This window comes from Pelodiscus sinensis, chromosome 6 (genome assembly GCF_049634645.1).
Source record: "Pelodiscus sinensis isolate JC-2024 chromosome 6, ASM4963464v1, whole genome shotgun sequence".
Classification (NCBI taxonomy): Eukaryota; Metazoa; Chordata; order Testudines; family Trionychidae; genus Pelodiscus; species Pelodiscus sinensis.
Genome location: NC_134716.1, coordinates 108220498 through 108244298, shown reverse-complemented (window position 1 = coordinate 108244298; position 23801 = coordinate 108220498). Strand labels below are relative to the sequence as shown.

The following is a 23801-nucleotide window of genomic DNA, read 5'->3' as shown; positions in this document are numbered from 1 at the left end:
CCAATAAAAGTCCTCTAGACTTCCCTAGCACTCAACAGTGCCTTAACAGTGATGGTCCAGTAGGTCCTTCTAAATGCTGCTTTTCCCTTTCCGTGTACAGGGGTTTGGTTTTATCCTTGTATCAGGGTGCTAATCTTTTTCCCTGTTTCAGAGCTCTGTTATGTGTGTAGTATTTTAGCCTTCCCTTCAAGCTCTTAACTTCTTTCTCACCCTGTATCAGGGTGAGACACACAAAGTTTGAGGCACCTTTGCCATTTCATAAGACTGTGTTGTTTGTTTTTCTTCTAAAGATTGAGATTTCAACACGTGCTAAATTTTATGATTGGAAGGTGTCTCTCAGTTTCCATGCCTTACCTATTTAAGTACCATTATGCCTCCATTTCCTCCTTCTGCCAATCACACGTGCACAAGGCTTAACATTCAAACAAAAATCTCCTTTCCTGGAGTCCTAGTTAATAACATGAAATTTACAGTCCAGCTCCAATAAAAGTCCTCTAGACTTCCCTAGCACTCAACAGTGCCTTAACAGTGATGGTCCAGTAGGTCCTTCTAAATGCTGCTTTTCCCTTTCCGTGTACAGGGGTTTGGTTTTATCCTTGTATCAGGGTGCTAATCTTTTTCCCTGTTTCAGAGCTCTGTTATGTGTGTAGTATTTTAGCCTTCCCTTCAAGCTCTTAACTTCTTTCTCACCCTGTATCAGGGTGAGACACACAAAGTTTGAGGCACCTTTGCCATTTCATAAGACTGTGTTGTTTGTTTTTCTTCTAAAGATTGAGATTTCAACACGTGCTAAATTTTATGATTGGAAGGTGTCTCTCAGTTTCCATGCCTTACCTATTTAAGTACCATTATGCCTCCATTTCCTCCTTCTGCCAATCACACGTGCACAAGGCTTAACATTCAAACAAAAATCTCCTTTCCTGGAGTCCTAGTTAATAACATGAAATTTACAGTCCAGCTCCAATAAAAGTCCTCTAGACTTCCCTAGCACTCAACAGTGCCTTAACAGTGATGGTCCAGTAGGTCCTTCTAAATGCTGCTTTTCCCTTTCCGTGTACAGGGGTTTGGTTTTATCCTTGTATCAGGGTGCTAATCTTTTTCCCTGTTTCAGAGCTCTGTTATGTGTGTAGTATTTTAGCCTTCCCTTCAAGCTCTTAACTTCTTTCTCACCCTGTATCAGGGTGAGACACACAAAGTTTGAGGCACCTTTGCCATTTCATAAGACTGTGTTGTTTGTTTTTCTTCTAAAGATTGAGATTTCAACACGTGCTAAATTTTATGATTGGAAGGTGTCTCTCAGTTTCCATGCCTTACCTATTTAAGTACCATTATGCCTCCATTTCCTCCTTCTGCCAATCACACGTGCACAAGGCTTAACATTCAAACAAAAATCTCCTTTCCTGGAGTCCTAGTTAATAACATGAAATTTACAGTCCAGCTCCAATAAAAGTCCTCTAGACTTCCCTAGCACTCAACAGTGCCTTAACAGTGATGGTCCAGTAGGTCCTTCTAAATGCTGCTTTTCCCTTTCCGTGTACAGGGGTTTGGTTTTATCCTTGTATCAGGGTGCTAATCTTTTTCCCTGTTTCAGAGCTCTGTTATGTGTGTAGTATTTTAGCCTTCCCTTCAAGCTCTTAACTTCTTTCTCACCCTTTACCACTTTGTTGTCCTCTCCTCAAGAGAAATTCCTCATTGGCTCCTTTCCCAAAATGCTACTTCTTACCACAACCCTGATCATTCCCAAACTTAACAATAGGCTGTTCCTTAAATATCTCCTAGCAGGCTTTGTGGAACTTATGTAACCAGCTGAGTACCACAGACTCAACTGGTTACATAGTCTTTGAGATATTTTAGTCTCCTCAACAGATGATCACACCAGGAGTGTGCTGTCTATCACTGAGACAAATTATCTTTCTCTGGTTCTGCTCCCTCCCTGAGTGGTTGGCCTGTGGATGGTTCTCTGTTTCTCTACTCCCTGATGATTGTTGCATCTCTGTAGGCAGTCTCTGGGTGTTGTCTCCTGTTCCCGCAGATAACTTGTCCCTCTTGTTTTATCTCCTCATGGTTACTTTATTCCTTTGCTCCTGGTGTCTCTCTAATAGCTAGATTCTCACAGGAGTACCTGTCTTCAAGGCCCAGTAGGTCCTCAACTGACCTGTTGTACTTTATAGCCCGCTTTCTCTGATTGTTGGCCATCCCCTCTGACAGTATCTTCATCCTTCATGTGGCAACACAACTCCCTTCCTAGGTAGCAGGGTTTTGCGCCTTCACGCTATCAGTATCTGCACTGGACTATTTTGGTATCCCTGTCATGGGGTATTTTTATGTGTCAAAATGCTAACAAGGGTTCTGAACCAAAAGAATCAGCCTTGTATAACAGTCTTAGCTGATTTCACCTACCACTAATCTGTGCATGTGCTGGGGAGGAGGTGTAGTGGTCAAACTCCCATTTGTGGGTTAATTCCTTGAGTCTTCTGAGGCAAATTGGGGTCAGTTGTAGGTGAATACACTGTTTGGAGTGTCCTAGGTCTCAGTGGGTTTTTTGTTTGCCAGTCACTGACTTGCTTCTTGCATCAGGCAGGCCATCGACCTCCCAGAAATGTGAAGAGTAGTCCACTGTAATCAGGTGTTGTTTTTGTTTTGTTTCTGTGTTGTTTTTACTGAAGGTAAATAGTCTGCTTCCATCTTTTCCCATGTTTGGGCAACTCATGAGGCAAAAGCCTCTTTCTACTGAGACTTAGGGTATGTCTACACTACAAAGTTAATTTGGAATAACCTCCCTCCAGAAGCTCCCTCTATGCAGAGGCAGGGCACATCTCTCCTGCTCCCCCATACTATATACAGCACAGGGACATGGGTACATGGGCCAGCTCACACTCCCGGGGATAGCAGGACATGATGGTGCGGAGACCTGCTGTCCTTGCCTTGCAGAGGGTGTCTGGGTCTCACCCACTGTGTCCCCAGGGATTACAGAGCACGTCTCTGGTTTCTAGCCTGATTCTGGCCTGCATATTTATACCTGCCTCTGGAAATTTCTACTACATGCATCTGACGAAGTGGGTCTTTGCCCACGAAAGCTTATGCGCCAACACTTCGGTTAGTCTATAAGGTGCCACAGGACTCCTCGCCGCTTTTGCAGGTATGGGGAAAGTACTCAGTGTTACAGCTAAATATAAGGTGGAACAGAAGATTCAGCACAAGTAGTTAATGCATGTGCCAAGGGCCCATACAAGGTGAAGTGGTCCATTAACATTCTGCAGTCATAAGGTGAAAAAGGGGTTGCAAATTGTTAGTGGTTACAAATTGTTCTGATAAGCCATAGAAGAACAATCAGGCATCTTAGGACCAGGAATTTTTGTATCTAGTAAAGTTTGAATTTAAACTCCCAGGTTTGTCTTTTGAAGATGTTGTGCAGATTTCCTTTGGGGTGGGGGGGAAGGGGTGGAGGGAGAGAAGGAATGAAGTCAGATATGGAGTGATCATTTTGTGAAAAGTATGCCTCTTTCTGCTGATGGTTAGTATATGAGTGCCAGGTGTTACATCATTCTATGAAGGTGTGAAGTTATTCCTGGCCAATGAACTTACTCTGGAGGATGTGTAAGACTGTCAGTGCTCAGGCATGAGGACTGAATTATTTGTCTTACCTCCTTGCGTAATGAGGTGGGGACTGTAGCTCTCTGGCCTCAGCGTATGGTCCATCCTGTGCACAGTTCATCTTTAATTTGAAAATATGATTCTGTTTCTCCCAGTACATGGCTTTTGTCTTCTGGCCACCTGTAATATATTAGGTGGGTTTGGGGCCCTGCTGAGGGGGTCAAATCAGGGTGATTAGAACCAGGGCTACTCATAGCCTAAGACTGGGATCTTACGCTATAAGGCACCAAACTAGTCACACACAACATTCCAGCTGCCAATCTGGACAGCAAGAAGTTCCACAAACAAATCCCCTTAGACACTCCAGTGTTCCCTGTGCCACAACCAGGACCAAACCTTATACAGATGAGAGGTTATGAAAACAAATCTCACCAACTCTGAACAGATTCTCCCAGTTCCAAAGGACCAGCCACAGTCCCAGGTCAATTAATCCCTCAGATCTAACCCAAAAGAGCATGCTGTGCCAATCCTATAGAATTTATTAATGAAAAGAAAGAAAAGGCTGAGAGTAAGATTGTTAAAGAAAGCACATTACAAACATCAATCGCCAAGTTCTTGATGCAGGCTCTTAGCAGAGATGTAACAAACTGCTAGTACATCCTATGTTACGATGGGTAGATACTCCTTCCTGGCTCTCTGTCCCTTGCAAAGGTGTTTCTGGAGCAGAAAACAGGAGTGAAGACAAGATGGAGGCATCCCCAGGATACTTTTATAACATTGCCCATGCAGAGGGAAATCCATTTTTCTCTTGGGTGCTGGTGCCTCCCAGATTAGGGCTGATCACACTACCACCAAACCAGTCTGTGTCCTTTCTAGGCAAGAAGCCATGGAGTATCCAGGTGTGTCCTTCTCAGCAAGGGGCCATTGTGTGCTTCTCAGGTGCCAATTGGCAACCCTTAAGAGCCATTGTCCATGCAGCATTGAGCGACTGCCCCTCACAATAGATGGTCGATGCCTACTGCTGTCTCCCAGATAGAAAACATTTAAAATATAACGACAGAGCCCATACTCATAACTTTACACACAAAGATTGTGCAAGTATATGAGTAGCCTAGACAGAGCCAGCATAGCAAAAGTTTTCATTTGACACTTCACATGGCCCACTTTGCACTGAATTTGGGGCAGACACACAACAGTGGGTACATTAATGATCTTCATTTTTCTATTACAGCCCAATACACCACCCCTGCTAGTATCTCTCTTTACCTGCATTTGGATGTCCATTTCCGTAGCCTTCTTGATTTCCATCAGCTTTGCTTTGAAACTGGAGGCAGAGCAGCATGTTAATAGATTCAGTGTCCCGGGGCCCTTTCCAGCTTGCTGAGTCTGGGTGTATATGCTGTTTAGGGCATCAGCAAACACCAGACATCATCCTAGACAATATCTGATCTGTTTCCGGTAATGCTGGAGTCAAATCAATGTGTGCTACAGTATGTAATGAGTACTAAGACGGGGCTTTGACATGATTGTCTCTGGGGGCTTGTAGTATGATTGCATTATTCTTGGGTGACCTTACATGTATTGATAGAATTGCTCCAGTCCACATACCACAGCCAGAAGTTAAGTCTGTTCAGTCTCTGACAGGGCAGAATTAACTGGCTGCTCCTGCAAGAGCTACCCCCAATCCTTACTCCCTGTGACACACTGAAGAATCAGTGGCTCTCCTGGCTGATAGTACTTCAGGGCAGGGGTATCTGTGTTTTGTTCAGTATGTTGGAACCTGCCCAGTTTCACTCAACAGCCTACCTTATGAGTTGACTTATGGGTTCTGCTAGTGCAGCCTGGTGTGGAGAGAACTTGGATAGAAAATGCAGCATTCCAAAGAAAAACTGTGGGACCTCCTATGGGAGTTGTTGTTCTAGGAAGGCATCTCTTGTTAGACCAGGTCTGGGCAAAATATGGCCCACGGGCTGGATCCAAGTCACCAGATCTGGCCCAGAGACACTGTGGGGAGTCCCAGGCAGGCTCCCCGTTTGCCTTGTCCCACCTGCACACTGCTCTGAAATGTGGCTGCTGGGTGGTTTTTCTTTAAAAACTGTGAGTCTGGAGGGGAGAGGGGAAGGCTTTAGGAGCTGCTACTGCCCCCAGCACAATCTCATTGGCCAGTTTCTCGCCAGAAACTAGCCATTGGGAGCTGCCTGTTTCAATAACAGGCAGCCATGAAGCAAAAGGGGCTCCAGAGCACATGGCTGTAATCTGTGTAGGGGCAGGGCAGGCAGCAATGTTCCTTCTAAGGTGCACAGCAGCCCAGCTTCACAGGTAATTAATCAGCCCCGCCCAGTCAGAGGCTCAGGGCTCTGTGCATGGAGCTGACTGACTGGGCAGGGCTCATTAATCACCTGTGAAGCTGTGCTTTCTGTGCACCTTAGAGAGAACACTGGCTGGCAGGGAGGCTGATTCAAGAACAGGCTGCTGGCTGGTAAGTCTCCTAGCCAGACCCTGCCTCTGGCACCCAACCCCTCCCTTCTCCAACCCTCTGCCCCCCACTCCACATACCCAAATCCTCTGCCCCTTCCTCCACCCATATCCCCTCCCAGATCTGGCATCCCAATCCCCTGCCCCAGACCACAGTCCCCTCCTGCCCTCGCTCATAACCTAAATCCCTGCACCACCTCCTGAACCCCATTTCCCTGCTTTAGGTCACAATCCAACCCCCAGCACCCTGGTCCAGTGCCCCAGGTCACAACTGCCTCCTTTACCCAAACTCCCTCCCTTACCCCAAGCTCCCTTCTGCACCCATCCTCTATCCCAGATCCTGTACCTCTTCCATTAATATTATGGAAGAGTGTGGCCCTTGACCACTGTCCAAATTCACAGAATACCCCCCTGTCAAAAAATTATTGCCCACCTCTGTGTTAGACAGATCCTTAAACGTGGGCCATGCAGTGGAAGCAATGAGAGACAATGAAAAGCCTAGGAGGCACAATAGCCCCTGAAATATGTTCAGTAAGACAACAGCAAAGGAGAGCAGTTTGATTAGGGTTCCATCCCCATAGTGAGATGTATTTAATGTGGAAGATGGCATGAGTGGGGAAAAGAGAAGCTTCCCACACTAGAGCAGCATTGCAAGGCATGTGGCAAGTTGAACCACTTTAGCAGTGTGTGCAAGACCAGAAGTAGCTCTCTCAATGGTTTTCAGACACGTGGAGAAGAGGTGGCACATCAGATAGTGGTGATGACATCATAGGTATGCCCCAGAGTCTGAGAACACATCAGGCTGAGGATGCTGGGACAGGAAAGAAAGAAGGGAGAATACAGCCTGTATGCATATAACAAAGTTAATAGGATACGTTATGTGAGATTTCATTTGGGTAGCAATGTGATTCCACAGGGTGAATTGGATTTGAAAGTGCCCATTACAGAGAGCTGTCACAATCTAACAATATACAATGAAAACATAATGCAGTATGAAAGTGTGACTACATTATAACTAACCCAAAAAATAGCGGGGGGTAACAACTAAAGCTTGTGGTTAGGCATGGTAAGTGCCACAAACCTCTCTTTGGGAAATACAACTGTTTTGAGAATACAAACTGATCTGGGAGCAGTTACAGAATTTTATAGCTGTAGTGCAAGAAGCAAAAGGAGTCCCATGGACAATGGAGACCTTTTAAAAATCATGTGTGAATGTTTTCAAAGGCTATGGGTGCCTCAAAGGAAAGCTGAGACTAGAAGTCTACTCCAGAGTGGAATCTGTGTGCTTACCACAAAAGAACATTCTAGTGGTACTATGTAATCCAAAATGCAAAGAGCTCAAAAGTCTGCACAGCACCTATAGAGACTAGTATAGAATAGGTAGGAACACGGTAATGGTAAAGAAGTCATCAGGAAAATAATGCATCTGTATATAGACAAAGCCACCTACCTGACATTCATGCCAGCAACTTGCTAGAACTCTCCAAAGCTAGGATCTTTATGATCTGTGATGTGAAGAATGGGTTTTGGCACACAAGCCTGGATAAAGTATCCAACATGCTGACAACCTTTGCAATACCATTTGGTTTCTACAGATGGTTTGGTTTCTACTGGTGTTCCAGAGGAGACTCACCCAAGTGTTGGAAAGCTGCCTAAGGAGAAAATAATTGCTGATAATATCCTCATTGTAGACGAAGGGAATAACGATACAGAAGCTGAATGCAGGGTAAGCGGAACAAGTGGAATATTAAACCTATGCCCTGTTTTGTCCACATGGCTATGTGCTTCCAGACTAACTTCTCACATTCCTTGTTTTCTTGGTGTCCCATCAATAAGAATCCCTCCAGGGATCATGAAACCAGTTCTACTGTATATGTTACAGAACTGGCTCTTGGTTACGTGTCCAGTCATGTGAACCTTCTCAATCAAATCCCTTCAATGAGGAAAGAAACTGGGCCCATAGGAGCTTTGGTCTGCGCTCCTTTTAAACACTCACCCAAATTCACCATCTGACAGAAACCTAAAATGGCATGATTCCCCAGATTAGCAGCCAAATGAACATGTAGGAAGAAATATATAATTCATAATGAAAATGAAGTTTTTATTGGCCTGTATTTGCAATGATCATATTACTCATGAGTTATGAAACCACAACTGAGTTATATAGGTCATCACAAACAAAGCCTTGTTTGATAGAACTGGAGACTGAAATCCTTTGTTTATCCACCAAATGGGTACAACATGGGGCCGTAGCAGCCATGACATCCTGCTAATGGGCCTCGGCCATGACCTGGAATGACCAAAATTATGGGTGAGATGCTAGCTGTGTTTTTATGCCCTTGTAATTCTTGGCCTCTTTTTAAAGACTGCCAGCAGCATTGCCAAACAGTGCTCACTATCCTAGAATATTTTTTCATACTTGTCCACCATTAGAACTGGACAGAGATTACCAAATGTATTACACACAGGCCACCTAACTGCATAAACTAATCATAGAATCTATTATCTATACTTGAAAGCTATAACATATCTGTTATCTAGACCGCATATCTAATGTAGGTTGTGGCCCCAACTTCTCTATTGTCATATCTCCTGGAGTTTTGCCTGAGGAAAATTTGGCACCAAAGTTTTTGTAATTTTTTTTCTTGTTGATTCTCATATAGGTACTAGGTAAATACAAATAAAATATATTTAATGGCAGAGGTATTGTCAATGTGTAAATGAATATAGAGCCACTGAAAATCTGTACATGAAATGTAGGGTCTAGTATTTAAAAAGTATAGTAGAGTGTTTCTCAACCAGTGGTACGAGTACCCTTGGGGCACTCGATAAATTGAGGGGTACGTCGACACAACTGAAATTTGGAGAAAACTGAATTTTTAAATTTTACAGTGTTTTATTATTTTTGTACTTTTTACACCCACAAATTTCATCTCCTGCCTTCCAACGATTAAGTTGTTTAAACAAATGTGTTGCAATGGTAGGAAATTTGTTTGTGTCTGTAGGTGCTGGGGGTACTTATAATTTTTTTTTGAAAAAGGGGTACTCTATAAAAAAGGTTGAGAAACACTGGTATAGTACATAAAGCATCTACTCTGTATTATTGTCTATTTCTTATTTGGTTCTAAGTTACTATCTAGTGTGACAGTATTTCTTCCATTTCTTTTATTTTTCTTCCACATTTTTGACAGTTTTTTTTTTAAAACCAATTCAGATATTTGGAGAAAATCCCCCTCCCACCAATATTTGTACTTTGAACCATGAAGTTAAAATATCTTTTAGGTTTTTTTATATCTTGTCTTCCACATTGGATGCACAACCAGTACTCTCTGGGTTTTCACAGGATTTTGTAATTCTTATTTTCACATTGCCAGTGCTGTTTTTACATCTGCTGTGTGTCAACCTTTGTTTTTTCTGTATTTTACTGAGATAAAATAGTTTGGTTATTGAGATGGTTGTGAAGGTCCCATGGATGAATTCTTGAATTGTAGCATTCCTGAGTACAAAGCTTGCTCTCCATTCTTTCACTCTGCAGTGATCCACTCTAAAAACTTCTGGAGTTCACAATAAGGATTAGGCTACTCCTTCAAACTGTAATATTCCAATGACACCTAGGACAACAGATGCTATGTTATTGCACTGCATGTTACATGTACTCTCTCAAGTTCTAGTTGTGTTCTCTCTCTCTCTCTCTCTTTCTCTCTCAAAATTCATTCATGTCTAACCTTGTGGATTTTTTGACACAGATCACAGTGTTTAAAATATCACAAAATGTCTTGAATTCTACAGAATGTTTGTTTCCCTGCAAGAATGAGAAATCTTCATGCCATCTTAAAGTAAGGGAAACACATTTTGGAAGAAGTATGCTAATAGCCTTGCACATTAGTTGATGAGTTGCCAAGATCCTTTGGCCTTACATTGGAATGTATGACAAATTGTGTTTTAATCTGCTCTTTTTTGATTGAACCCCTGGAGACCATTCCTGTTTCTAGCCACGCAATCGACGAACCAGAAAATGACTGTGTAGTTTTCGCGAATTCTAAAAATTACATGACAGAGGTCAAATAATCTGTGATATTTGGAACATAAATGTAAAGAGCCTCTTGTCTGAGGTGACAATCTATGTACCACATGTGAATTCTGATTTTGTTGTGAAATTGTTGCATCATGATATTACTCTGTGGCTGTGGAGTCTTGTCATCTACTGACAGGGACTGTTGCATGACTGTCAAGTAAGGGTTAGTAGCTGGTGGTTAAACGTTAAATAGTTGGCTATTCAGGTGCAAATACCCTGGGTAATGGGTATGGCTGACATAGGAAGAAGCTAATTCCTCCATTTTCTCTTTAAGAGAGGGAATAAAAAAGTCCCCAACAGCAGTACAAAGAAACCAGATGTTGGCACTGGAGGACATATAAAACCAAGGTGAAACTCATAAAAACACACAGGACATTTTGGGCAGGAGAAAGGGGCATGCTTATATGGCGGGGTTGTCCTGTTTCATGGTGGGAACAATAACAATGAGCAAAAGCTAGCTGACCTAGAAGGGGGAAAGAAGCTCCATGATTCTGAGGTAAAATAATGAACTACAGGAGAAGGATCCAGAACTACTTGAAGGACTCTGTCCAAGTCCAAAAACTTTAACTTGCTGAGGAAACTGAGGCAGAGAAGATAAAAAGAGCGGTGTTTATTATTTTGTCTAGATCTGTGTATCTCTTGTGCTGCTAAGTAAAGAGTAATAGTGTGTAGAATCCTGTGTAAAGTCTTCCTGTGTCTATTTGCTTTTGCTTTCACATGACTCCCTGAAAACTGTAATCCCACATGGCTGAAGTTCTGGGAGAGAGTGCGCTTACACTACAGGCAGCCTGAGGAATCAAAACTGATACCAGGGACTGGGCAGTTGGACCATAGGGTCTCAGCTCTTTGAAGGGAGGGCTAGACAGAGGATCTGTATCCTGAATATAATTTGTGACACCAATGCAGGGCAATGTCTAGGCTGTTTGATTTGGGAGGCTTAAAAGGAACATTGGCTCCATTGAGTAGGCTGCAAACACAATAGCCTGGAGAGTATCCAGCCAGATGGAGAGCAGTGTGTGTGTGACAGTCCAAAAATGAACATGTATTTTAACCTTAATTGTGGCAGACTTGTTGGTCCAATGTAATACCTGCTTGGTGTTGTAACAGTTACTGTGCTATCTGGGTCAATGGGTTCACAGACATCCCCAAAGAGAGTGTTGCTCCTTGCAGATGGGAAAGATCCCTGTCTCAAGAAGTAACTTTGGCTATGTCTACACTAGGAGATTATTTAGAATTTACTGAGATCAACTTCAGGGCACCTGATTTTACAAATTCCAAGTTCTGTATCCTTAGTACAGGGTAGAATTGAAATTAGTGTGAGGCAGGCTTAATTAATGTGGACATGCTACCTTGGACTTAGAGCCCCAAGAAGCACTCTGGAGGGCTGTGGGAGGCCTTCTGGAGGCCAGTTAGTTTTTAATTAGCAGTGCTGTAGCATCCACATTAACATTGTTTTGTCCTTGCAAGTTCAGGAATAGCGTTATTCCTGATGAAAAGCAGGAGTACAGAGTTCAAATTCCAAGGCCCCTTATTATGGAATAATGGGCTTGAAAGTGTGGACACATTACTTAGAAATTCAACCTGGCAGGGGCGAGGGGTTATTTTTGACCAAGATCCTAGTAGAGACCAAGCCTCTGAGAGCAAGTTAAAGCATCCCTGGGTATGTGTACACATGTGCACATGCATTGGGAAAATGAAACTGCTTTTGGTCAGCAACACCAATTGCAGGCCAGGAGCCGCCTCAGGAGTACAGGTGGTTGAAAATTTTGTGACAGAATGTTTGTTAAAAGATGCCGATTTGTCAAAAGCAGAACATTTTGTGTGATCATGTCAATTTTGCTGGAAATTTTAAGAGAAAAACTGAAAATACATTCAGAAGCTTCAGGGGGTAGCCGAGTTAGTCTGTTACAGAAAAAAACAACAAATGGTCTGGTAGCACTTTATAGACTAGCAGAATATGTAGATGGTATCATGAGCTTTCGTGGGCACAGCTCACTTCTTCAGATGACTAGAGTTATGAGTTTAGGATGTGCACACCCAAAATAGGAGAAGGGGAGGGGAAAAAAAGGAAGGGGGTGGGAGACATGGAGCTAGAGGGAATCAGTAAGTATCTGAAGATTGGGTAGTTAAAACAAAGCAGATAAGAATCAAAGTCAATAGACAGTACCTTCCTGACAAGGAGTCTACACAAAGAGCTGTTTGCACCTTCAACAGCTGTTAAGTTGGTAGTGTCCTCTTGCTCGCTGTCTCCCACCCCCCTTTTCTTTTTTCCTTCCCCCCTCCCCCTCCCCTCTCCTATTTATTTTGGGTGTGCACATCCTAAACTCATAACTCTGGTCATCTGAAGAAGTGGGCTGTGCCCACAAAAGCTCATGATACCATCTACATGTTTTATAGTAATAGAGATGTAGCCTTGTTAGTCTGGTCTTGCTGAAACAAAAGACAGGACTATGCAGCACTTTAAAGACTAACAAGATGGTTTATTAGGTGATGAGCTTTCATGGGCCAGACCCATTTCCTCAGATCAAATTGTCGAAGAAAATTGGCATGACCATATATACCAAAGGGATATGATGATTAAAAAAAAAGTGAACACACATAAAATTGACAAATCAGATTTTAGAACAGGGAGAGGAGGTTAGTGTCTATGAGATAATATTAGGTGTGATAATTGGGGAAGCTATCTTTGTAGTGGGTAAGGTAGTTAGCATCTTTGTTAAGGCCCATTTGTAAAGTGTCAAATTTAAGCATGAATGACAGTTCTGAGGTTTCCCTTTGTAGTCTGGTATTAAAGTCTCTTTGAAGTAATAGACATGTTGTGAGTTTGGACTGGGCATTGTCTCAATGACCTCAGTACATGTGTATTACTTCAAAGAGTAATGGTTTGAGCATTGGCCTGCTACACCCAGGGTTGTAAGCTCAATCCTTGAGGGGGCCATTTAGAGATGTGGGGCAAAATCTGTCAGGGATGGTACTTGGTCCTGCCATGAGAGCAGGGGACTGGACTCAATGACCTCTCAAGGTCCCTTCCAGTTCTATGAGATAGGTATATCTATATAACTTATTTAAAATTTACCTCCTTCCTGCCAGTCTTATGTAGCCTCCTGGTTAATGATGCCAGCAGTTATTTCTCATTACCAATTAGGGGTTGGGCAGCCTGAGCCAGCTCCAATACACAATCTTCATTGAAGCTGGGGTGACAGGTCTGGCTCAGTTTCCCAGCCAGCACCTTCTCACATAACACCCTCCTTATTAGCTGCCAGGTTTGGCCAGCCTCAGCCCCTCTGGCCCCTGACAGGGGAGCTGACAGCCATGCCGTGGCTCCCAGGAAGGGCTGAGCCTCAGGTAGAATGAGCAGAGCGGGAACTGCCAGTGCCTCCCAGAGCATGCCACACCTTCCCCCCCAGCCCTTATAGCTCCTTGGAGCATGCTGTCTGGCAGCAATTAAAGGGCCTAGAGCTCTAGGTGTCACTGCTGCTGTCATAGCTGTGACAGCAGCTGGGAGCCTTAGGCCATTTAGAATAGTCCGGATCAACCCTCCCTCTGCGTAATCTCTGCCTTGTATATTCTTCAATCAACCTGACTGCTTCCTCTGCTTTTCTCCACTGACATCTATAGGCTGGTCAAGGAATGTGTATGATGTTTGCATCTTTAAAAGAATACAGGACTTTTCAGAAAGCTACAAGCAGGGAACTTTTCAGGACTAGAGGTTACCACTGGAAATGTTGAAATGCCAGTAACGATCCTGGGTGACCTAGCCTACCCCTTGCTCACTTGGCTCAGGAAACAATTCACTGGACCCCTTGACAGTATCAAAGAAAGACTGGCAGCTCAGCAGGAAGATTTCGGTAGATTGAAGCTTTTGATCGATTGAAGGTTATTTACTCATAAGATTGGATTATCCTAATGGTTATAGCTGCCTGCTGTGTCATGCATAATATCTGTGATGCAGGTGGCAAGGCTGTCTGCTGAGTTTGACCAGCCAGAAAAAAAGGCTATTTGAAGAACTCAGTCCAGAGCTGTATAACTCAGGATGGCTTTGAAGGATCACTTTAACAGTGAGCCATGGTGATACACTGTGCTGCACTGTGTTCAATCTGGTCCCATGCATTAGGAATTGTGTGGCTCTTGGTGCACATGTATGAATACAATATTCTCAATGCACCCATTAATGTAGTGCTTATGATGATTACACTGCTTTTTGTTACTGATCCTGTGGGTTGTTACACAATACAGTTGCAAGTACATGGGTATTTTCTGAGCTGCTAGGCACTTCAGTATATGTTGTGAACTTATAAAGATTAATTATTTTCCAAATTATAGAATTTTATTCAGTAACAAAACTGGAGTAGAACTCCTCCCCAATCTGTGCAATTTAAAAAGAAATACATTACAACCGTAATATATTAATGGAGCTGAACTTAACAAGGAGAAAGAACATTAATGTGCATTTTACCTACACATACAGCAATATTGACTTTCACAAGGCAGAATATGTAAAACAATGGTTGTCTTTAATGTCCCTGAAGAGTGGGGAGAGTGGTAAATAGGCCAGAGGAGCCCCAATATATCCATGTTCAACTCCCTCTGATTTTCCTAATGGACCCCGTGGGTCTTTCCCCTGGCTGCAGTGTTCATACTCCAAACCACTTGCTCATGATCTGATGCAGCATTGGCTTTCAGGATCTCATTGAACGTGCCATCCTGAGTCCTTTTCTTTCTCCTTCTTGTCTGACTCAGGTGTTCCATGGACATGGAGGAGGAACCCCTTATGGCCATGAAAGCAGCAGCTATAGATAAAACAGGTTGAGTAAAACATTGTCAGTATTGTCTCAATGAAGAATGAAAGTTAAGATTCAGAACTCCCTTCCTTGGCTCCCCTAATGTTTTAAACAAGATGGGCCTATTGACACTTTTGCTTCAGAGTGCTTGTGTATGGTGCATATTCATAGGACCTAGCCATGGTGACAATGACCCAGCAGAGGTGAGAGGAAAAGGAGGAGGCAAGAGCTTGGTTGCAAAGAATGATGAGCATAAGGCAATTGCACTGAATATGGGCACCATTTTCCACAGGTGGTGGTGATTTTGGCTAATATCTCACTCCTGAGTGCAACAAAGGCATAGAGAATATACCTGCTGCTAGTGTCCTGAGGCCACGTGGGTCTGTATTCTGCCATCCTGTGTACTGCAAGGACACCTGTTGAAGTTAATGCTAACAAGCATGGGAAAGTGTCCAATTGCAGAGGAAGAAATAAGGCTGCCCTCTCTAGAAACCTTCAGAAGAGAATTGTACCATGCCTTCATGAATATGCGAGTACAACGACAGGTTCTGTGCTTCTTATCAAGAGATGCTTTACATCCACAGCGATGAGATGAAACAACTAGATGAAACAACTGCACAACACCTGATCTAAAAAGAATACTTTCACACTGAGGGATTTGAACCAGAGAGAGTGCAATAAAGTGCAATTGTATGGAAGAAGGCTAATATTGGCAGATCTATCCATTTGACCAGGCATTTATTTGGTTGTCTCATGTATCAAGTTTTAGTATTTTTGAACCATTCTTTCATATGTTATCTGAGAGAGGTTCTTGATTTGTTAGGTTATACATGCATAGTATCTTTACTGAGAATTTAAGACATCCCTTTCTTCCAAAACAAGCATATGGAAAAGTACAGTCCTAAAAGTTTATTCTTAAACTTGTTCATTCACCTTGATGGACTGGTTTTTCAGCTCCTGTATAGACTGTACCGATCATGGCATGTCTTCCATTCTTCTCATATCCTGACCTATTCTCTAGGTCTTTCATGATAAAAATCTTCCCATTTCTTTGGAGGTCGGCTGAGTAGTCATTTCAGTTCCCATAGGTACTGTTTAGTTTGCAGTCCGTCCCTTGTCAGTGAACTTTGCTATATACCTGGCCCATCACATTTGACTATATGTGCTCTCAATTATGATGTCGTGCACTCCACCCTGGTCTCTGATCCCTTCCCTGGGACTCATACCAGATTGAAATTCCCAAAATTCTTTCCACCCCCCTCTCTGACAGCTGATGCTCCTTTGTCTTCATCAGCATCCATGTTTCACCGTAGTACATTTCTGGCAGTACTGTTGGACTAAAAGGGCAAGTGCATGTTGCCTTTTTTATTTTTTCCTTGGAGGACATCCTTGATAGAATTGAATGTGCACCAACCTGTTTTCTTTCTTTGAGAGTTCAGCTTCCTGATGGTGGTACATGTTCATTTCTTGGCCCAAACAGACTTATTGCTCAACTTCTATTTGTTCTCCCTTGATTGTTATTTGGGCTTTTGGCAAAGTATCAGACCACATGAATTTCATTTTGGAGCAGTTAATTTTCACTCTGACTTGGCTGCCCTGTGTTGCATTCTAGCAGCATTTTCTGTAGTTTGATAGTATTTTCAGCGATCAACACAATATTGTCTATGAATCTAAGATGACTTAACTAAGGTGGCCTCCAGCTCTTATCATTTCAGATTATCAGCCCATCGTTATCTGGGGCTTTCCTTCCTTCATTTTGTGAAACACATGTTGAAATTTACTGATAAGAATTGGGAATATGTGCTTGTTGTTCTGTTGAAGTGTTGGTATTGGGAAATGTATTTGAGATGCAAACAGTTCAGTGCAGAAATCTTTGCAGATTGCCTCCATCCTTGTTCTGTCAATTACTGGTTTCCAGTTCCGTTCTTCAGCACCATTATTATTCACCTATACCTTGTCAATTCTCTCTTGCATTTTTTGAGGCTTCTGAGATCTTCAGTCATTTTTCATTTCAGAACTTCTCAAAGTCCTCCTTTCGTCGTTGTTGTCTTAACTTGCAGAGGAGGGCATACTCAAGTTTGTCACCATAATTTTACTTCATATTCTTCTGCTTCTCTAGCAAGTTCTGCATTTCCTTCAGGATTCTTCCCTTTATTCTGTTTGGTCTTTTTTCTGTTGGCTAATTCCACACATTGCCTCAGCTTATACATGACGTTTTTGTAATCCTCATCACAGTTGTCTACAAGACTCCAGTCTTCCTTGGAAATGTTCACTTTCAAGATTGCCTTATGAATATTTTTGGTTGCTGTCTCTGATTTGCCACCTGTAGGGCTTTCTTCTGCTTGCAACTTTTCATTGAAGTTTATCAGTACACTGAGCAAGCGACAGTCACTACTGGTGTTCAGTGATGCTACTACTGAGATGTAAGAACATAAAAATGGCCATACTGAGACAGACCAAAGATCCATCTAGCCCAGTATCTGGTCTTCTGACAGTGGCCAGTGCCATGTGCCCTAGAGAGAATGAACAGAACAGGTAATCATCAAGTGATCTATTTTGTATTGTTCAGTCCCAGCTTCTGGCAAACAGAGGGCAGGGACATGTTCCTGGCTAATAGCCATTGATTCTCCCTGCTCCCATCCTCCATGAATATATTCAGTATTGTTTTGAACCCTGTTATAGCCTTGGCCTTCACAAAATCCTCTGCCAGAGTTACAAAGGTTGACTGTCTATTGCAGTGGTCCCCAACCTTTAGAGGCTCCCGGGTGCCCGAGGGCGGGGCCACTCACACGCTGGGCGCCCGGGGGGTGGGGCCGCGCGTCCTGGGGCACGCCAGGGGCGGGGATGCCCTTGCACCCGGTGCTGGCATGTGCCCCAGGGCTGGGGCCGCCCGAGCGCCTTGTGCTGTGGGCCTGGGGCCGGCGCCGCCTCCCGAGCCACGCACCTGGGGCCGGCACCGGCGCCGCGCGTCCGCATGTGCCCCGGGGCTGGGACCGCCCGAGCGCCGTGCACCAGGCGCCGGTGCATGTCGCATGCCTGGGGCCGGCGCCTGCAGTGTGTCGCGTGCCGAGGGCGGGGCCAGCCCAGGTTGTTGGCGGGCGCACACAAATGCCCCGGCGGGCGCCATGGCACCCGCAGGCACCTCATTGGGGACCACTGGTCTATTGTATGAAGACATACTTCTTTTTATTTGTTTTAAACTTTGTCTTGTACAATGCATTGTATATTGATCAGAATACAGTCAGTCAATCTCATTCTTGTTCTTTGCTTTGAGTGCAATCCATGTCCACCTTATCACGACCTTTTTTTTTTTTTTTTTTTAAACCAAATGTTACCAATAAGTATTTCTTTCATCTCTGCCAAATTTCCCAGTTGCTCTCCTTGTGGATTCTGTTTGCTGATGCCATATCTTCCAATGAACTTTTCACCTTCTTTCCCTCTTCCAAGTTTTGGCATTGAAATCTCACATCATGACTCCTCATTTTTTTAGGAGTACAGGATCAGTCAAAAAATCACCTTGCCGTCAGCAGAACCATGTCTAAACTGCAGTTTCAGTTTCGAAATGGCGCTCATTCGAAACCAGTGCCCGAACATGATTATGCAAACGAAGCATGGGATATTTAAATTCCCGCTTCATTTGTACCTCTGATGTGTCTAATTTATATCCCACTGCAGACACAGGGGTGTAGTTTAGAGACACCCTTTATGTGGATTTTTGAGTGAGGATTTCCTCGAGTTCCTAATAGAATTCTTCCACATGGTCATCTTTGCTAGTGCTTGTGGGAGCATAGATCTGAATAATCTTGAGGGTCCTGTTCTTGTTTAGCAGTAGGTGCAGCATTCTGATGCATGATGACATGAAACTTGGTGAAGATGATTTTTGAAGACCGTTCCTTATTGATGATGAAACCAGTTTTTCCAGTGGTTCTCGTGCCTTCTCCTTTCTTTAGCACGATGGTATGTTCCTCCTTCACTTCACTTCTATCTCTTTTCTTCAATGTGTTTTGCAGAGGCCAAGGATGTTGCAGGCTGTCATTTTCCTCCATTAGGTGGTTGATCAAATTATCTTTCATCGGCGTCCTGCAACTATAAGTGCACACTGAAAAGGCAGCTCTTTCCTAACCTGTGAAATTCGTAATAGGCTCTCCTTGCCTGAATTCCCCATCACTGACATAGAATGGATTGAGGAATGCATAAGGAGTTGGGGATCCTTTATTTGCATTACTCAATTTCTTCATCCAGCCACTGGCTATGATGTCAGTGGTGCATGTACCTCCTCAGCTTAGTTGGCACCCAATCTCAGCAAGGAGGATATTTGTCTTTTCCCCAGGGCTGGCAGCTTGGCATCTTACTAGCAGGATTGAACCTACTGAAGAGTACACTCTGCTGTGTCACTGTCAACAAGCCAGAGTCACTACTGCACCACTCTGAGGCATTGAGGTAGGACTTTGCAGCACTAAACTTGCTCATTAATAGGTTAATTTGTGGTACTCTCAAAATAAAACAGTATGGTGGTTTAGCAGCAATTCCACTCCCTCTGGCCACTCAACCTCACTATGTCAGTGGGCGCTACCCACAGTCAGGGAATTAGCAAAGTCTTGCATGAGGATCCTGGGCCTTAGTGGTGGGGTGGAGCAGACTCACAATATTAAGTGGCTCTGGCTTTCAGGCCAGGCATGTTGTAAGCAGTCTATATGCTCCAGCCCTGAGGCAGGGCAGAGTAATAATAAAGGTTTAGGGCTCAGACCATTGGGCAGGGTGGATCAACAAACAGTCCAGGAAGCTCAGGCCCTCAGGCAGGGTAGAAAACAGTATATGCAGGGGCGGACTGGCCCAGTGGGATACCGGGAATTTCCTGGTGGGCTGTTGTCCACACGACATTGCCCCTCACTACAAGTGGCTCCACGTCTGTGCTGTATGCAGCATGCAGAGCCCGACCCGCCTCCTGCACCACATGCCAGACATGACGCAGGGGGCGGGGCTTGAGAGGCACGCAAGGGTGATATCATGGGGAGGGCTGTTGTCAACCCATTTTCTGAGCCTATTTTGATTGCCAGTATGCTCCTGAGTATATGTTTAGAAGCTTAGGGCTATGGAAATGGCAAAGTGCCAAACAGTGTAGGGTCAAGACTTGGGGCAGAGCAGAACACCAAACAATCAAAGGGGCTCTGGTGGATGGTGGATAAACATAGGCTTCCTGGCCTAAATGGGGGAAGGCTTCCACCCCAGGAGTGGTGTTGGCAGCAGAAGGAGAGAGGGATTTGGGCCAACCTAGCCCAAGGCCCTAACAGTGGTGGAATGTTCCATATTGGGTCAACAGGTAATCTGGCTGCAATATACTGACTGGGTTTCAGGTAGCAATGCAACCAAACTAAAATCGACTGGCCCTGGGGCACTTCCTCCCCTCCCTTTTCTTTCCCTCGGAGTATAGCTGCACCTGTGGCTGTCCTCTGTTTCCCTGGAATAGATGGCCTGAGGCAGTCTCAGTGACTCCTCAGTGTCTTACTCACCTGGCAGCTCCAGCAGCTTTGGCCAGTCCTCAGCTTGGCAGGGCTCCCTTTTGGTCTTCAGTCTTGTGAGTGGGCAGCAGGTGTCTACCTCCTCCCACAGATGCAGACCAACTAAGCTCCAGGATCTACGCTTTATACTTCCTGTCCCAGCTCTTACCTTCCAATGGCAGGGGCAGGCCTGGCCTGGCTCTACCTGCCTGGGCTCAGAGAGCGGTTCCACTCTCTCTGGCTCAGTGGGCTGCCACTCCTCCTTACTACAGATATATAAGAATAAAGAAACTAGAGGGCTGGAGAAAATAACTTGTTCAAGCAAGAGTCTATGGATCAGGCCCAAATCTTGTTAGCTAAGAAATATTCCAGTAGTAGCTTGCTTTCTCCTCTGAATCAATGATAAATGTAGTTCCAGATTCTAAAACTCCTTTGAATTCTGTTCTGTAGAGTGGTTACTAGTCTTGATGTACAAATGAACTATATATTTGGTGTGGAAACAAATACTGATTATTTTAAAGTTGTATTTTAATTTTTAATCACTCTTGAGAAGTAGTTACAATTTAAAAAAAAATATATTGCTAACAAACCAGATTATTCATTGGTATTGCACCCTTCTGCCAATAAAACCCAAGCAATAACATTTTGTGGAGACAATGTTGTTTTCACTGTGTGTGTGTGTGTAGTAGACTGAAGGATTATTATAACTGTTCTTAAGGGCTCTGTTCTGTTTCTTTTCTTGGTACAATTTGATCATGTCAAGGCACACGAAGAAATAAGTGATTCAACTGTTTTACAGGCTTCATTTAGAACATGTGAGGAGTCAGTTCTTCCTTAGTCATATTCAGACTAAACATTTTAATAACAAGCCACATAAAATTCCTACTTGGGAATTTTAGCAAGGGAAAGTCAGTTTACAATGTACCACTTCCACCGTATAAAAGCATATTTTATATTTTGCAAGGTCTGGCGTGCTGCACCTCATTTATTTATTCAGTCTAAAACAAGTACCTATATGTTTGTTTTCATCTTAGCTGATAAAAATAAATTAGTTTAAATTTATTTTTCCATAAAAACAGTTTAAAGTCCTTGCATCATTTTATATCCTGTTAATTGGGCTAAGATCATTTGAAAATTCAAAGCAGCTGAGGGACCAGTTTTGCAGCCAGAACAACTGGAGGGATGAGACTTTGGCTCCTTTTTCAGGCATGTTGAATAATCACAATAATTAGCTGTATATTTTGGAGGTTTATTTTTTTTCAACATAGAAGATGAGGGTTGGGATAGTAGTCTCCTGGACTACATGAGTGAATACATGTCAGTGTTGGAAATGGGGAGACTTTATGTTCTCTTAGTCATTGCAAAGAGGCAGGTCGTCCCCTTTCTTGTGGAGCTTACAGGAAGGGACTTCTTCAGAAATCCTTGTAAGGATTTCCTTGTAGAGATCCTCCCCCCATCTCTTAGGCTGTGTCCAGACTCAGGGGTTTTTTCGAAAAAAGTAGCCTTTTTTCGAAAAAACTTCCCCTGCGTCCAGACTCAAGCTGCGTTCTTTCTAAATTAATTCGAAAGAACGTGGCTTTTCTTTCGATGGCGGTAAACCTCAATTTATGAGGAAGAACGCCTTCTTTTGAAAGTTCCTCTTTTGAAAGAAGGCGTTCTTCAATGTAAATAGGGCTTCTTCGAAAGAGAGCATCCAGACTCACTGGATGCTTTCTTTCGAAAAAGCAAGCCGCTTTTTCGAAATTTCTCCGTGCAGTCTAGACGCTCTCTTTCGAAAGAGGCTCTTTCGAAAGATGCTTTCGAAAGAGCCTCTTTCGAAAGAAGCCTGCAGTCTAGACATAGCCTTAGAGACAGTTGGTGAGGCTTGGCTCCCCATACCTTTTATTGGAAACCTGCCCCAAAAGCTGAGAAATCCTGCAGGAGCTGCAGAAGGTCAGAACTATCTGCCTAGAGGCCCTATATGCAGCAGTGGCTCCTAACCTCTCTTCCCCCCACTAGTATGACTCTACTGAATTCTTCACAGAGTGACGATCTTGAGGCAGAGGAGGGGATTATAGAAAAGTAAATACAGGTGGGGACTCTATTATCCTTACTGACTAATTCTCATGAGGCTATAGGAATGCAGCAAACTGTGCAGTTTCCTCTTGCTCCCTGATGAAGGGGAACAGCCAGCAATGTTCCTGTATGAATCGGGGGATGCTTCAGCTCCCCCACCATCCCTAAAGAGCACCTGGGGGGGGAGCGGGGGTAGAGGGCTGGGCCAGTCCCAGACACGGAGGCCATGCCCCCAGCCACTCTCTTTCACTTGCCTTGTGAGTCCGTCTCTTTTCTGTATGGTTTTTTGAAAAGCAATCTCATGCCAAGCACATCCCATTTTTCTGGAACAACCAAATCTTTACCATCCTTTAAGGTAGCATAAGAGGAAGCTGTATACCAAATTTTGTGGTCCTACCTTTCACTGTTTAGAACAAACCACCACACAGAACATTTTCTTAACCAAGAAAAATAAACCTTGATTTGCCTGTTTAGAAGAATCCTTTTCAATGATTTAATATGTATTTTTTTCTATTGGCTATTGAATAGCCTGTTTTTTTCATTTTGCATTCTTGTGGTTGTCCATCTACAGTTTATTTTTTGCTACCCAAACTAGCAGTAGGGTATAGAGAAGTGAGAGAGGCTTTGTCTGGATGGACAATGTTTTAATTTGCAAATGGGGCGAGTGTTTTCAGAATTTCGGGTAGATTCTCTGCTGATTTGAGGATCTGGCTCATTTTTTCTATAAAAGTTCACAACTGTAAAGCATTTAAGAGGAGATATGAGAAATTTTCAGTAGTAACTGGGATTCCAAATAGATAACAAAGGTTTGTTAGGAATGTTTATGTAGCACTGGCACAAAATAAACTTTGTTAAAAATAAAAGCGCCATAGGAAATGTGCAACAACTATATCTTGGCATCATCGTCTGCATGGGAAGCTGGGAGAGGAAAATCATTATTTGTTGAGGGGGGAGGTGGGTGGATAAAGAGGTGCATAAGATTTAAAAAATGTCACTTTTTAGGGACATGAGCTAAGAAATGTACACAGGACCTACAGGAAAGAGGAAAGGTTCTAAATCAAAATCAAATGATTGTGGTTTTTCCTCAGACTGGAGAAATATACAGCATACTCCTGCCTCCAGTTGGGCACAGAATCAAAAATGTTAATAGAACACACTGTGTTTGCTGTTTGTGCAGTTTGGATAGTTAAGAATGTCCTTATCAGAACAATGATGGCCCGGGCAGGTTCACTAATAGTTTTAAATGATTGGATCTTGCAGTTTTATACATGCTGCACTGTAGGGGTTAGCAAGTAATCACATAAAGGAGTGGGGAAGATGGAA

At 43.5% G+C, this 23801-nt stretch overlaps 1 long non-coding RNA gene across 1 annotated transcript in view; it reads left to right on the top strand.

Moving 5' to 3' along the window:
* Positions 1 to 23801, top strand: part of LOC142829978 (uncharacterized) — a 162356-nt gene that overhangs the window by 14528 nt on the left and 124027 nt on the right. The window contains exon 2 of the long non-coding RNA XR_012904960.1: positions 7665 to 7795. This is a non-coding gene — a long non-coding RNA (uncharacterized LOC142829978). The remainder of the gene's footprint in view (positions 1 to 7664; positions 7796 to 23801) is intronic.